This window comes from Nuphar pumila, chromosome 1 (assembly GCF_984573655.1).
Source record: "Nuphar pumila chromosome 1, dmNupPumi1.hap1.1, whole genome shotgun sequence".
Taxonomy (NCBI): domain Eukaryota; kingdom Viridiplantae; phylum Streptophyta; class Magnoliopsida; order Nymphaeales; family Nymphaeaceae; genus Nuphar; species Nuphar pumila.
In genome coordinates, this window is record NC_143249.1 from 15,495,610 (window position 1) to 15,507,621 (window position 12,012).

The window sequence follows — 12,012 nt, forward strand, 5'->3', positions numbered from 1 at the left end:
AGAACCATATAGAAGAATCTAATAATAAAGGCACTTCTCATTACCATATTTACATGACAAGCTGGGCAAAAATCAACAGTGAGTTGATCTTCACAGTATTCCTAGTATATTAAATTATAGTATGGAAATACAAGTATCAACAGCAATGATTGGGGCAATATTCTCAATGACCAGAGGAATACTTGAATGAAGCAAAAACTTAACTTTGTTCATACTTATTAAATATTAATCTAGCACAGTGTTATTAAAAACGCGCCTCAAGGCTCAAAAAGCGCGCCTCGCCTCAAGGCGAGGGCCTTTGTGCCTTGAGGTGCAGGCTTGAAACGCAATACCTTTGAGGCGTGCGCTTCATAGGCCTTGAGGCGCACGCCTTGAGGCGAGGCGCGCCTCGGACTGAGGCCTACACGCCTCAATTTATTTGGTCAAATGAGGGTCAAAACCCTCATTCGACCAAAAAACTAGGGCTTAAAGAAAGCCCTACAACCCCTTTATGCGTTTTTATTTTTTTTTCTCACCCCTATCTCTGTTTTTTTCTCACAGCCTTCTCTCCCTCACGACTCTCACAGGCTCACAACATTCTCTCTCGCATGGTGGAGCCCCGAAACAGGTATGGATTTTTTTTGCTCTCTCGTTCTCCTCTTCTTCTTCTTGTCTCTTCTCTCGTCTCTCGCGTGATACAAAAAAATGCACAGATTTTGTCTCTCTTTTTGCCGTAGTTCATGCACAGAAAATGCATTCAACTATTCTAATTTATTCTTTTTGTTTTCAGTTAATGTGTTCTGCGTTTTCAATACACCTTTGAATGTGCTCTGCGTTTTCAAGATGCTTCTGAGTATGCTTTGCGTTTTCAATACACATCCAAAGGTGTTCTACGTTTTCAATACACCTCTGAATGTGCTCGGCATTCTCAATATGCATCTGAAAATAAAAGAAAAACAAAAGATTAGTGCACTTTGCTATGAGGCGTGATTTTATTTTTTTTTTTTGTCAGGATGATTCTGTGCCAAATACATTCCATCGTGTATCTGCTAGGGGTCCTGCATTTTCTTTTATGTACAGAAACATGGTGTTATATTAAAAAATGTTTGTGTTTTATGTTTCATTAGATGGTTAATTTTTTTGTATGTTAATGGATACGATCACTGCAGCTGCGTGTTTTTGCTTTTGCTGGAAATCTGCAAATACACCTGATATGCATTTCCAGCATTGAGGAAAATTTTGATATGCGTGTTTGACAGTGAAAAAGATATAATATGTTGAAATCGTGGTATCTACGTGTTTTTGTTTTTAATGAAAATCTGCAAATACACCTGATATGAAAATCTGCAAATTTGAGATTTTTTATTTTTTGTTGGTTGTTGCTTCATCAATAAAGCATTTCTTATTTATTTATAATTTTAGATAAATTTTATAGTTTTTTTAAGTTTTAATAAAAAAATTTTAGGCTTACGCTTTGCGCCTCGAGGCTTACGCCTCGCCTCAGATTTTGGTGGAGCGCCTCGCTACGCCTCAACGCTTTTCACAACACTGATCTAGCATGTAGCATTAGCATGCATTATTATGTGGCTTTATTGATTAACAGCTACTTGGAATTTGTCGCATTTATATATGTCCATTATTGAGTTTTTCTCTAATTCTTTATGCTATGGGTGTTAAGATGTACATGTGTGTGTGTGTATATATATATATATATATATATATATATTGTTTCATATTGTGCATATATATATATATATATATATTCATACATATGTATATATATTATTTATAATAATGTAATAGGTAAATATCCACTAGGGGTATTTTCATCATTTTATTCATGTAATAGGAACTGCTCATTAGGAACAATTTTTTCCTTTTTTATTTAATTTTCCTTTTTTTGTAATTTGCCCCTTTAAGCAAGGGCTCTATGGTCTTTTGACCGTAGAGTTGTTGGAGTCTCTCCAACGGTCATAAATAAGACCGTTGGGAGCTCCCAACGACTTTATTGGGAGCTCCCATTTGGTCTCTCTCTCCCTTGTAATGTGTATATAAAGGAGTTTTGTTCTCCCTCAATTGTTAATGCTTCTCTTAAGCATTTATGTTCAATACAACAACAACAACAACTACGCCTTCATCCCAAAACAATTGGGGTCGGTGATATGAACCAAAAAAGAAAATCATTCTGGGTCTTCCACATGAATCCTTCTCCTCCAATCATTTATATCCAATGCCATGTCCTCGGTGAGGTTCAAAGCATTCATATCCTTTCCTATCACCTCCATCCATGTCTTCCTAGGCCTACCCCGACCTCTTTTAACTAATATATTTTCCCATTTCTCCATCCTTCTAACTGGAGCATCATTAGGCCTTCACCGAATATGTCCAAACCACCGTAAATGATTCTCTCTCATCTTATTTTCAATGGGTGCAACACCTACCTTCTTACGTATCTCCTCATTCTGAATCATTTATGTTCAATAAAGATGAATATTTTTTATATTTTGTGTTTTTCTATTTAGTTCTTTAATGTTTTATATGCACTTAGTACTTGTGTTGTTGGCCCTTGATGGCTATTGTTTTGTCCTATAGTGGACTTGTGCTTGTGCACATTGTGTTGTGATCTTGTAAGCCCTTAATGGCATTGATTTGTACCTATGCACTTTTGTAATTGTAATCTTGTAAAGCCTTTAGTGCCATTATTTTTGTATTTTTTGCTATTTCATTACATGGTATCAATGCCAAGAAATTATTCTTGGCATTTTGCCTCTTTAGGGTCTTAGGATTCTTCGGTTCGAGTTTGTGATTCGTGAAGGATTCATGATCGGTTTGTGGCTTGGATTCAAGAGAAATATAGATCTGGTATGTATCTTATATCTTTAAGTATTTCTTGTGTTATCTATTTCATGCATTATTCATGTGAAAACACTTATTTTCTTTATCGTTATATATATATATATATATATATATACATACATATATATGTTATTATTATTAAAACAAAAAAAATATCTTTAAATGGCTTTTTAATCATCATTGGACTTGTTTTTTATAAAATATCTTAAGACTTATTTGTTTATTTTTTAGAAATTAGATATATGTATATTTTGAAATCACGATTGAATCTTAATTTTTCAAAACTTGCTTTATTTGATATATATGTATACAATCGTGTATGCTTGAGCATGTATTGTTGGCATTTAGATGCTTTATTTGAATAAGTTATGATTATAAATGTGAAATCATGTTCGTATTATTGAACTTGGTTTTGTTTTGTTTTTTTGATAAATTGTTATATATTTTAAATAATTTGAGATATTTCAAAATAATGATGTTGTGTGCATTTCACAAGTATAATTTTATGAAATTTTGCTTGAATAATATTTCTCTTTACTCTTGCTATATTAAAAGTAGCATATGAAGTGTTAAAAATTATAATTTAGCTTATAAAATAATTTTTATTGATATTTGATCATTATGCACTTATGTTTACCTTACATGATGAATAAGATTGTTTGTTCGTGCACAAGGTATTGAGTATAATTTTTTATAAGTCATTCACTTTAATAAATGTCTTTTATGGGTCTTTTGCGAGGCAATAGTTATGATATTAAGTGTTTATATTGTTGATCTTTTTTGTGGTACTTATAATTATGTTATTAGTCTCATGGCATTATTTTACATGTTTTGCATGTGATTTAAATATTGTGTTGCATACTTAGTTTTTAATAAAATATTAAGTTGAGAATCATGAGAAAATTTTGTATTTTTATGGGAGTTATACGTGTTTCTCTCATGGTTCACTTTAGTACTTGTCTATTATTGATGGACGTGTTTGTCCACTTAGATCTTTGGTGGACATGTGTTCTTGATTAAATACTCTTAATTCATTGTATACTTGTTATTTATAAAATATAAATTTTTATATTGTATCCATAGTGCCTTAAATCTATATGCTTAAATTTGTTCTTATGCATGTCTTTTGTATAAGATATATGGCTTTAAGTTATTTATATTATTGCATATACATGAGTTCTTTTGATCTCTTTGTAAAAAATCATGATTAATTGTACTTGTGTATGCACTTGGTTTTTTTATATGGTTATTTAAGAATCTCTATATATGTTTTGGTCCTCTTTAATGGCATTGATTGTTTTATAATAGACTTGCAATCTAGATTGAGTTGTTTGTCTATATAGCTCGCTTATATTAACGATGCTTATGATTGCACTACATTCAATCCAAGTTTTTCATCTACCGTTATTGGATTTGATTTGAAACTTTGTTTTGGAAATCGGTTCTTATATTTGAACTCACTTGTTGGAAAAATGAATTTTGTGAGTATTTATTGCCTTCTTATGGCATTTGTTGTTTCCATCACAAACTTTTATATGATGCATCAATTCTCTTGGCCTTGTTATTTTTTATTCAGAGATGTTGAAGTGAGTTGTGTGCACCTCGTTTTATGCCAGTTTTGATTGTCAACTTATAGTTTGGCTCTAACTAACAATTGTTTGATGTCTGGATCTGAGTGTGTTGTATCGCTCATTTGTTGTATGGTCATTGTTATTATGGATATTTGTAACTCTGTTTATTTGTGATGACTATCTTTTTTTAAAACCACAGTTCTTCGAAATATGGTTAATACTTAAAATTGATATTTTTATTGATAACATTAGTGTGTTATCATTACAACCTCTCTTACCTTTTGTGTTTCCTCCTATTATTCCTCTTATCTAAGTGTCATTATACATAAACAAGAGATGTTTGTTCACACCTTCATGTGTGTTTTTAGTCCATTGATGGCATTGTGATTATACTCTTAATATAGCAGCTGAAACACTTGATTTTTTTAGTATCATTATATATAGGCAAGAGATGTTTATTCACACCTTCGTATGTGATTTTAGTTCATTGTTGGCATTATACTCTTGATCTAGTCGTTGATACACTTGATTTTTTAGTGTCATTATATGTAGACAAGAGATGTTTATTTACACCTTTGTGTGCGATTTTAGCTCATCGTTGGCATTATACTTTTGTTCTAGTCGTTGATACACTTGTTTTTAAGCATCATTATATGTAGGCAAGAGATATTTATACATACATGGCCCTTTAGTGGCATGATGATTATACTCTTGTTCTAGTCGTTGATACACTTAATGTTTGAGGTTTAGAGGCCTAAGAGGTTATTGCTCGTAATGGTCAAACTATTGTTGAAATTTGCAAAATATCACTTCTTGATATTTGTGAAAATCTCTTCGTATTTTTCGCAAATTAATGTTGATTTGCAAAGAACATTCTCTTTGTTATGTGGGTTTTTTTTAATTTCTCCTTGAAATTTCTAATCTTTTACTACTTATTTTTCTTTGTACGGAAGATGTTTATGAATAAAAATTTAAAGCATTTTTTGCATACTTGAGGTTTTCTTTATATTGTGAGCCTTCTTACGTGTGCCCCTTTATGGGTGTTGAGTGTGTTCCTTACGTAAATACATGTGTGTTATCCACTTGATATTGGTGGACACTTTTGTTCGTAATTGAAGGAAATTTGATTTTTTACATTAAAATCATGCATTTTATTGATAAAAATAGTTATTTTTATTGGTCTTATGTGCATTAAATATGTTTTAATTGCATATTGGATATATATATATATATGTATATATATATATATATATGTGTGTGTGTGTGTGTGTGTGTGTGTGTTTGTTTCCTATTAATTATGTTGTTCATATTATTGTATGCATGAAGTTAATTAGCTCTTTTTTTTAGACCTTTTTTTTTTATTATATGCATGATAGAAATGTTTAGGATATTATTTACGCATAATTGTTTATCTCTTCTTGATGAATCATATATCCTTTAATGATCAAATTTTCTTATGGCCAATGTTATGTTTTCTTGAAAAATGTAATATCTCACAAATTTTTTCTAATTATAAAATTTAATAAAAGTAATTTTTATTAAATAAATATATTTTTATAAGTATAATATATATGGTGGTTGACGTTAAAGTGGATCTTGGATCCATTGCCAAGATCCATGATCTATTTATGATATTGATCTTGGACCTATTGTCAAGATCCATGATCCAATTGTAATATGGATCTTGGACCCGTTGCCAAGATCCATGGCTCATTGGTGATATGGATCTTGGACCCATTGCCAAGATCCATAAATCCATGTATGATAAGGTAAATTAACTTTTTTTTTAAAACCAAATTTATATTATACATATAAGAGTCCCTATCTAGAAAGACTTCTATTTCCATAAGAAAATAGAAGGTTTTCTATTTCCAAAAATATTATGGGACGTCCCCCCTATGGGAGTCCCTATTATGTTATATAAACCATATCAGCCCTCTCTCTCAATACCGATTTTGAGAGAGAGAGAGAGAGAACCGTACAGGGAATTGTACAGAGAGAGAGAGAGAGAGAAGACCCTCTCCAATGTCTCCTCCTTCCTCTATGTTTTCACGAATCTACAAGCAAAGGTACGGCTCTTTCTCTTAACCCAGTAGAAAGATGTTAGCAGAGGTTGATCACATGAGATTAAAATTGTGATTTAGGGCTCGGTTTCAGCAGGCTTGAAAAAGAAAGAGAAATCGCAGTCGGTTTTGAGTTTGCGGTTCAAGATAGTTTTCTAAACCCATTATGGCTGCGATCCAGAAAATTTTTCCAGCATATATATATATATATATATATATATATATATACTATGCTGCTGGTTTTGTGCCGCAGATAACTGTTAGTTTTCAGTAGGCTATTTATTAAGCTGTTAAACTTTGGACAGACTGTTTCTGCATGACTGGAAGTAAAGTATGGGCAGGTATTTATGCCCAGAATATACGCTATAGATGTTTCCATATGATTCGTAAGATTTAAAAAAGAAAACACATGAACCATGGCATGCAGTTGATTATATTAACTGACAGCATGGCTGCCCAATCTGATTTGTGATGTGCTTCATGCTCGTGAAATCCAATACCAAACATGCTTGCCTGAATTTTTTTTTGTTTCAAATCTGGTTTATTTTCTGAGCAGATTCATATTTTCATACAATGTATGTTTTCTTCCTGCACATGCCCATGTAACGTCAGCATAATCAGCCGGGTTTCCATTTTGATAAAAAATCTATATATAAAAAAAAAAGGAAACCTGGGTTTTGTACGCCTGTTAGGATTTCTTTGATAAATTTTTTGTGTTGGAGGCATAAACAGAACCTCGTGAAAGCCAGATTGATGGCATGTACAGTCTGCTGTTCCGTAAACTTAGTTGTTGATATCCTGGACAGCATGTAAAATTGCAGCTGTGTTTCCTAAACAGGAACACGTGTATTTTACTGTGTATACGCAGCAGTGATTTTTTTGGACAAGTGTAGGCATGTATTACAATGAATACATGTACCTGCGATTTTTCCTGAATCTGTACCAGAATGTATTCTGTTTGTTAAGTATATCTGCAGTTTTCTTGATCATATATATATTAAACAGGATATATATATGTATATATATATATATGCATTCTGAAATTTTTGGGCATCCAATTCTGTATGCAATGATTTGGTTATACATACCATGTTTAATTTCCTGTTTTAGTCAAGGTTGCATGGACAAATTCATTTAAGTGTTTATTAGGTTTCAAATCCGATTTCAGTGTTTTGTCTGTCATGTATGTAGAAATCTGATTATGAAAATCGTGACTTTGCATACATGAGATTGGTTTTGTGTACAGGATTTGCTTCCTTAAATTTGAGTAAATTGGTTTGTTAAATGGATTAGAATGAGATTGGAAAGGTTGTTTGAAAAACTGAAATTGTACTTATGTTGTCTCAAAAATCTGATTTCTGTTAGAACCATGAAATCTAGGCCAGGGATATTTAATTGAATCTGAACCTAATAAGTGTTGAAATTAGTCGGTTTCAAAAAGGTTGAATTCTAGACCAATATGATACATCTGATGCGCTTGATAAAGTTTGCATTTGTTCATTAGTCATGAATATGCTTTGGTGTCATGTCTTATGAATCGTGAATACCAAATTGTATTCGTCTATGGGTGATTGTTGTTAATTGAAAAGTTTACAATGTTATTTAAATTATGTAGTGGTTGTGTGTGAACCACTTATGGGCCTTTGGAGACCAGGAGCATGTGTTACTAATACAGTAGTAAGTTATAAATGCATTGCAAAATTTTGTTGTATTGCTTTTGAATTAATTACACTGTTGAATTTAACAAGTCAATGGCCCAAATTTGTTATTGCATGATGATTTGCATAAATGTTCTTGTACAAAGAACTCTTAACTGATTAAGAATGATAAAAGAAACCAAACAGTATAATAATTTTTCTTCTTTGGTGGCCCTCTGAAAGGAGTAGAAACCTCGAATGGTCGTCATGGGGGACCGTGAGGATACTAAATACCGTGTATTTGTTTTTTCCACGAACCCGATGTGTGGTTGGTGTTCCCGACCACGGTTGTAGGAAACTTTTGTCACTTTGCTTGAGGGTGTTGTTGTTAGATTCAGCTGCAATTATTGGTATACCAAGAAAGTGGTGTTAATAAAATGTTGATTTTCTTCTCGTCCCAACATTAAGTGATGATTCTTAATGTTCCGATTGATGGTGATGATTCCTGATGTCGGTCGAGGAACATAAGTAGAACCCAGTAAATAAAATATAAATTGTATGTTAAGATACCACTGGAAACTACCTTGAACCTCAGGAATTTGACCCGTTTTGAATATCCACGATGATAATTAAATTGTGTGCATTAAGTAAGGACATGCATACAAAAGCAATACTGATAATTAAACTTAAAAAGTTATTTATGCATAATGCATCCCTAAATATTTAGTTTAGCATGAAATTATTGGTTGTTTGATTTGAATTGCTTACATTGCAAATTTGTTCTAAATGTGATGTTTGTTGAGCTCTCTTAAACTTATGTTTGATTTAATTTACGCGAATTTCCTTACTGTTGGATTTCGAGAGGGTCTTGTATGAGAACTTTGGTTCTTAATCATTTTAAAAAAAAAAATAAGGTACCGAAGCACAGTGATGGAGGGACCAACTTGCTCGAGGGAGCGAGGGTTATGATGTGGTGGCCCGAGTTCTTACTGTGTTAAAGAGTTTTTATTTTGAGGGAATATGTGAACCCTAAATGGGGACTATTTAATTAAATTAAATTCAATTTAAATTCATGGTTTTTTTATTCTATATGTGGAATGATTGTTGGGTTGTGTATATTAAATCTGTAATGTGCCTTGAGTCCATGGGATATTTTTCGCAATGTTTCTAAATTAATTATTTATATAAAAAAATCCACAAAATTTTGAGGGTCAATTTGGGGTTATTACAAAAAAATATGTTGATTTTATGATTATGGTTCGATTTCATAAAAATTCATCCTTGAGGAAGACTCCTCTTGTCTTTCTTAATGATTATCTAATGTTTCTAAAAATTATTACTACTTTGTTTGAAAATTTTATTCTTGTTTTAAAATATATTGGTTTTAAAACTTTATAACTATTGGGCTAAGATATTTTCCCTGTGTAGTTGAAATATTTTGGTTTGTTCTCTCTATAGACTCTTAAAAATGTGACAGATGATTGAGAAAGGACATCTTTGATGCATCATGTCGTGAAGATAGAGATAGTCGATGCATGCGTTTCGGGATAATCATCGATAAAGGCATTTTAAGGCTTAGATCCTTCACATTGATTCTTTGTTGTATTTCCAAACTTTCAATATATCACACCGTAAGTTTGAGGAGGAGTGTTAAGATGTATATGTATATATATTATGTATAATAATGTAATAGGTAAATATCCACTAGGGGTATTTTCATCATTTTACTCACGTAATAGGGACTGTTCATTAGGAACAATTTTTCTTTTATTTATTTTTTTTTTTTTTTTCTTTTAAGCAAGGGCGCTCGTTGAAGGCACTCCAACGGTCATAAATATGACTGTTGGGAGCTCCCAACGACTTTATTGGGAGCTCCCATTTGGTCTCTCTCTCCCTTGTCATGTGTATATAAAGGAGCTTTGTTCCCCCTCAATTATTAATGATTCTCTTAAGCATTTATGCTCAATAAAGATGAATATTTTTTACATTTGTGTTTTTCTATTTAATTCCTTAATGTTTTATATGCACTTAGTGCTTGTGTTGTTGCCCTTTGATGGCTATTGTTTTGTCCTATAGTGGACTTGTACTTGTGCACATTGTGTTGCGATCTTGTAAGCCCTTAAAGGCATTAGTTTGTGCTTATGCACTTTTGTGATTGTAATCTTATAAAGCCCTTAGTGGCATTGTTTTTGTATTTTCAGCTATTTCATTACAATGGGGGACTTTTTGCCTATTTTTTTATTAGAAGCACTCTTTCATATATGTTGCATTCTAGGGATATTTTTCTTTTTCCTCCCTCCTTGTATTGTGTATAAATTAGAACTAACTACAAAAAGGCAGTCTGTTGATTTAGAATCTCATATTTGGACTTGCCATCTTTTAACCCAAGGGTGTCCACTTCCCCCACTGTCAGGTATTAAAGATTTAAGTGATCCTTTGGATGATATATGTTAAAATACATGTAATCCATATATATATATATATATATATATATATATATATATATATATATATATATATTGTCTAATATACCCAATAGGGGTATTTTAGTCATTTCACAAGTACCCAATAGGGGTACTTATTATTTTCCTTTATTTTTGTAAATCTTTTTGCACTTTATTTTTCTTTTTATTTTTGTTTTTTGCTCACATAAAAGGGGTCCCACCATGGAGTCGATGGGGCCCCCAACGGTCACATTTGTGATCGTTGGGGGCTCCCAACGACTCCATGGGGAGCCCCCTAGGTGGCTCTTCTTTTAAGGTCATAAGGCCATCCCTCCTCTCCTTCTTTTGTGTATATATAGGGGTGAACCCCTCTTGTATTCTTCACTCTTGAGAGCTCTCTCTCTCTTTTTCAATAAGAGACATTTATATTTTTATGTTGTGTTGTCTCTTGTGGGTTTGGGTGTTACCTCTTTTGTTGGTTCATTAGTGGGTATTGTAAGTGCTTATCGCACTCTTTGTTTTTCCGCATATTTCATTACATGGTATCAGAGCCTTGTGTATGCTCTGTTAAAACATATGTAATAATACCATAATACCCGATAGGGGTATTATGGTCATTTCACAAAGTACCCCATAGGGGTACTTATTTTGTTTCTCGTATTTCACTATTTTTTATTTTTATTTTTATTTTTATTTTTGTATTTTTTGGGTACCGAAAAGGGGCCCCACAATGGAGTCGTTGGGGGCCCCAACGGTCACATATGTGACCGTTGGGGGCTCCCAACGACTCTATTGGGAGCCCCTTTGGTCTCCTCTTCTTATAAATAGGGGGAACCCCCCATGTATGTGGTATTGCTCTTGAGAGCTCCTCTTCAATAATAGTGATATTATTTTTCATGTGTGTAGCCTTTTTATAAGGCCCTTTGTATATCCCTTAGTGGATTTTCTCTCTTGTGCTTGTTGCATTTGTCCGTGTGGGACATAGTGAATGCTTTAGCATTCTTGGTTTCTTCCGCTTATTTCATTACATGGTATCAAAGCCATAAGATCTTCTAAAGGTAAAATCTTGTCTCTCTCTACTTTCTTTCTTTCTCACATCTTCCTTGTGTAGCAATGGAAGTAAAGATCGATCTATCATTCAAACTCAATGGAAAAAATTACATGATGTGGGCATCCGCAATGGAGAATAATCTCAAAGGCAAGAAGCTTTGGGGTTATGTAATGGGAACCGTTCCGGAACCCCAACTTAAGCTCACAAAGATGGAAGGAGATCAAGAGAAAGCACTTGAAGGCGATGCTCGTCTCAAGGCCATTGAAGATTATAATCATCAAATGGAAGATTGGGAGAGCAACCATGCAAAAATCCTTGCATGGTTTATGAATAATGTCGAACTTAAGGTATGTGCAAATATTGCAAAATTCCGCCGGGCAAATGAAGCTTGGTTTTTTATGAAGGGTATGT

At 32.9% G+C, this 12,012-nt stretch overlaps 1 protein-coding gene across 2 annotated transcripts in view; it reads right to left on the minus strand.

Moving 5' to 3' along the window:
• The window catches only part of LOC149848100 (chitin elicitor receptor kinase 1-like), an 88,350-nt gene that overhangs the window by 55,219 nt on the left and 21,119 nt on the right, over positions 1–12,012 (minus strand). The window lies entirely within an intron of this gene.